Source organism: Onychomys torridus, chromosome 4 (assembly GCF_903995425.1).
Source record: "Onychomys torridus chromosome 4, mOncTor1.1, whole genome shotgun sequence".
In the NCBI taxonomy this organism is placed as follows: domain Eukaryota; kingdom Metazoa; phylum Chordata; class Mammalia; order Rodentia; family Cricetidae; genus Onychomys; species Onychomys torridus.
Window position 1 is genome coordinate 86,542,468 of NC_050446.1, and position 4,375 is coordinate 86,546,842.

Genomic DNA, 4,375 nt, shown 5'->3' on the forward strand with positions numbered 1-4,375 from the left:
CCGAGGATCTTGGCTGCACACAAGGAAAAGGCCAAGAAAGACTACAAGACAACTGATCCTTCAACATGGGAACAGCTCTAAGACTGGATGTGACATGATAAATCTTGTTGGCTACAGAATCCTCATGACAGCTTGGTTATACAGTTCAAATGGACTTATAAAGTTAACAGATGTCTTTTACTTGCTCAAGCATAAAACAAAAAAATCATCTTTAACTGACATGTGTACACTGCACATTCCATACTTGTGTTAATGCAGATATATATGTTATCTTTAAAAGTTTAGGTGTTTTCAGCAAAAAAGGACCAGATACCAATAAAGACAAGTAGCTAATGTGATCCAGACTCTCAGAATGCCTCTGTGGCAGTTTCCTCAAAATTCTACATCCAGAACAACTTCAAAGCTGCTAGCTGAGATGGTCCAGCCTCACAGACTATCCAGCCAAGATGTCAGATAAGCACTACACTTTTCCATAACACAGAGACTAAACAACAAAAAAATAAGTCCTCTCCCAGGATTTCATCATTATTCCAGTTTTCTCAGGGTTCTCTTGTTGTACACTATGAAAATGTGTTACTCTGGTTGGTTTAATAAAAAGCTAGATGGCCAATAGATAGGCAAAATTCCTGGGCAGAGAGGACACTGGGAAGAAGAAAGGAAATGCCAGGAGACAGAGAGGAAGAGGGATGGGAAGTACAGAGTAAAGATAACCAAGCCACATAAAAAATGTAGATTAAGCACGGTGGTGGTGGCACATGCCTGTAATCCCAGCACTCGGGAGGCAGAGGCAGGCGGATCTCTGTGAATTCAAAGCCAGCCTGGTCTACCAAGTGAGTTCCAGAAAAGGTGCAAAGCTACACAGAGAAACCCTGTCTTGAAAAACCAAAAAAAAAAAAAAAAAAAGATTAAAAGATATTGGTTAATTTAAGTTATATTATAAAAACTAGTTTAAAACAAGCCTAAGCTAAGGTTAAGCTTTCATAATTAATATAAGTCTGTGTATCTTTTTTTTTGTGAGAGCTTGCAGCCCAAAGAAAAATCCATTTGCATCCCCTAAAGATGCCATCACCTCCTGACAACAGAAAGCAGTCTACAGAGAACATGATGCCCATATTCCCAAGAGGTGGGGTGGGTGGTATTGATCATTTGGTGGGTTATGGATGTTTGTCATCATTTAGGGTGGTTGGTTACAAGTTGTTGGTCATGGTCAGGGAAAAAGCTGAGTAAAGAAGATTAAATTCAGGGATCTCTTTCTTAAGGGAAAAAGGGGATATAATATAAAAATATGGGATAAAAGGATGGATTGTTGAGTCTACTTTTGAACAACCACTAGTCTGAAATATTTTACATTGGTAGGGATTTTGTATATTGATACAATTTTAAGGTCATTTTTGTTTATACTGTATATATGTTTCTACACTTGTTTAAGATAGTGTACTGATGCAGCTTATTTTAAAATGTAATGTAAAGTTCGTCTTTAAAGGCTATTATTACAAATTGTTTAGGATAATTAAGAAATGTAGCGGGGCTGGAGAGATGGCTCAGAGGTTAAGAGCACTGAATGCTCTTCCAGAGGTCCTGAGTTCAATTCCCAGTACCCACATGGTGGCTCACAACCATCTGCAATGATATCTGGCACTCTCTTCTGTATACATAATAAATAAATAAATCTTTAAAAAATGTAGGTTAGTAGTTAGTCATTAATAATAATCAAACTTGCTGTCACATTAGGTATGCTTTCAAGGTTAAACATATATTTTAGATGGGTGGTCTTCAAACACTTCAGAGACATTTAAGATGTTTTAATAGTGTAAGGCTTTTCATGACAATGAGACATGTCTGTTTGTGGCAGCACCAATTTACTTCAAAAAAGGATGATAGGCATTGAAAAACTTACATATGGAGTTTGCTTTCATTGTGGTAAAGTTAGCCACTTGGCAAGAAAATGTCCTTGCCTCAACTGCTGACAGTATGCTGTCTAAATTGGACAAGCAGGACACAAAAAAGGTAACTGATGAACTTTGCCAAGAAAAGTAGGGCAGTCCTTCAAAAATTCCTACTTCACAGAAAAGTCTGTCCAATATTCTAGACCTGTAGGGCAAAAATGGATGTCCCAATGTTGTAGAGGAACTTTGGGTGACTGTTCAGGCAGCCAGACGTCTCTGTTGTTCCTATAGTTTTGGAAGTTGCTTGCTCTGCACTTTCTGTTTACTCAGGTAATATTATATCCTTCTCAGGTCTCTGATGGGGATTGAAGACTAGATAGTATACAGTTTTCCTTGTTACCAAATTAAAAAAAATACATGAGATATAAAGATTATAAGGTTGAAAAACATAAAAAGCTTAAGTTGTTTATCTAAGATCTTTTTACATCTGAAGATATTTTTGGATGATAATACAAGTTATGATAAAAAAATGGTTTAGGTAGAGCTGTGTAAAAAGAGAAAGTGAGGTAGCTGGGCTAAGAGCCAGTGAGAGGGCAGAAAAGCAAGGTATATAAGCCTGGGTAGATAGGAAATCGTGCTCCTTGGAAGCTGTGGAGTTGGTGAGGTGAGGTCTGGTGGCTTTCGGTATTTCCCTGATCTCTCTAAGGCTTTAATCAAAAAAAAAAATGGTTTAGATATAAAACTTTGGGCTCATCAAGATAAGCTAGATAATAATGTCTTCAAATTTGAGAAATACAAATGGACTGGACATTGTGAATGTAATTCTTACTTAATTATTGTTCTTACTGTATACAGTTTTACTGTATTAGTTAAAATCTCTCCTTTTTTATTTAGACAAAAAGGGGGAAATGTTGTGGGATATTTGTACACTGTGTGAAAATGTGTTGCTGTGATTGGTGTAATAAAAAGCTGAACAGCCAATAGCTAAGCAGAAGGTATAGGTGGGATTTCTGGGGAGAGAAAGGAAGAGAAGGCAATAATCAAGGCATAAGGAAGACACCAATGAGACACGGAGGGAGTCAGACATACAGAATGAAAGAAAGGTAAAAAGTCACATGGTAAAATGTAGATTAAGGGTTGGGGATTTAGCTAAGTGGTAGAGCACTTGCCTAGCAAGAGCAAGGCCCTGGGTTCGGTTCTCAGCTCAAAAAAAAAAAATGTAGATTAATAGAAATGAGTAAATTTAAGTTATAAGAGCTAGTTAGGAGCGGGTTGGGGATTTAGCTCAGTGGTAGAGAGCTTGCCTAGCAAGAGCAAGGCCCTGGGTTCAGTCCTCAGCTCAAAAAGAAGAAGAAGAAGAAGAAGAAGAAGAAGAAGAAGAAGAAGAAGAAGAAGGAGAAGAAGGAGAAGAAGGAGAAGAAGAAGAAGAGCTAGTTAGGAACAAGCAAGCCTAAGCTTAGGCTGAGCTTTCATAATTAGTAATCATAAGTCTTTGTGCTGTTATTTGCAGGCTGGCAGCCAATGAGAAACTATGCTTACACCCAAATAAACTCTTTTGGGCTTTAGTCACTGTGTCTAATCACAGCAACAGAAAAGTAACTAAGATAAATTCACAAGCTATGTCAGTTTCATTGCAGCAACTGGCCAAGTAATCCTGATGTCCTTTGACAATTGACTACCGGCAAACACAGATTCTTTTATTTCAATCTTAATTGCTAATATTAACCCTCAGATCACACATTAAACATTTTCATTGAAGAAGCACAAAATAGCCCTCATTCTAGGGTGACATAGACCTTGGGCACAAAAGAGTGTCTCATCTTTCCAAGCCAAGCAAGGAGGAAATATTTAACCTCAATATTACTTGTTTTCCCACTGTGGTTAGCTCAGAGTTGCTCTGTGTGGCTAGAAATACCAGATTGGTTCAACTAGGAAAGAACAAATAGGAACTGTTTTTACTGTCAGCTTACCTTTTGATTTGGTTAGCTCTGGGCCAGGAAAGAGGAGCCAATTTCATTTATTGTCTTCAGTTTACCTCTTTGTTTTTTATGGGCAGTATAGAGCCCCTGCCACTGGTCTGTCTTCAGCCTTGCAATTAGTTACAAACAGACTGTGGGTCTTCACTACTTATGGAAAGGCAGTACTCTCCCAACCTTGATATCTGATCAACTTTATTTTCCACCACTGTGGCCTGCCATCATTGAGAATCCTTTAGATAAGTGCCTTAATTAGGGTTACTATTGCTGCAATGAGGGGTTGGGGATTTAGCTCAGTGGTAGAGCGCTTGCCTAGCAAGTACAAGGCCCTGGGTTCAGTCCTCAGCTCCAAAAAAACCAAAAAACTATTGCTGCAATGACACAAAAACAACTTGGGGAGGAAGGGGTTTATTTGGCTTACACTTCCATATCACAGTTCATCATGGAAGGAAGTCAGGACAGGAACTGAAACAGGGTAGGAACCTGGAGGAGGAACTACACAGAAGCCATGGA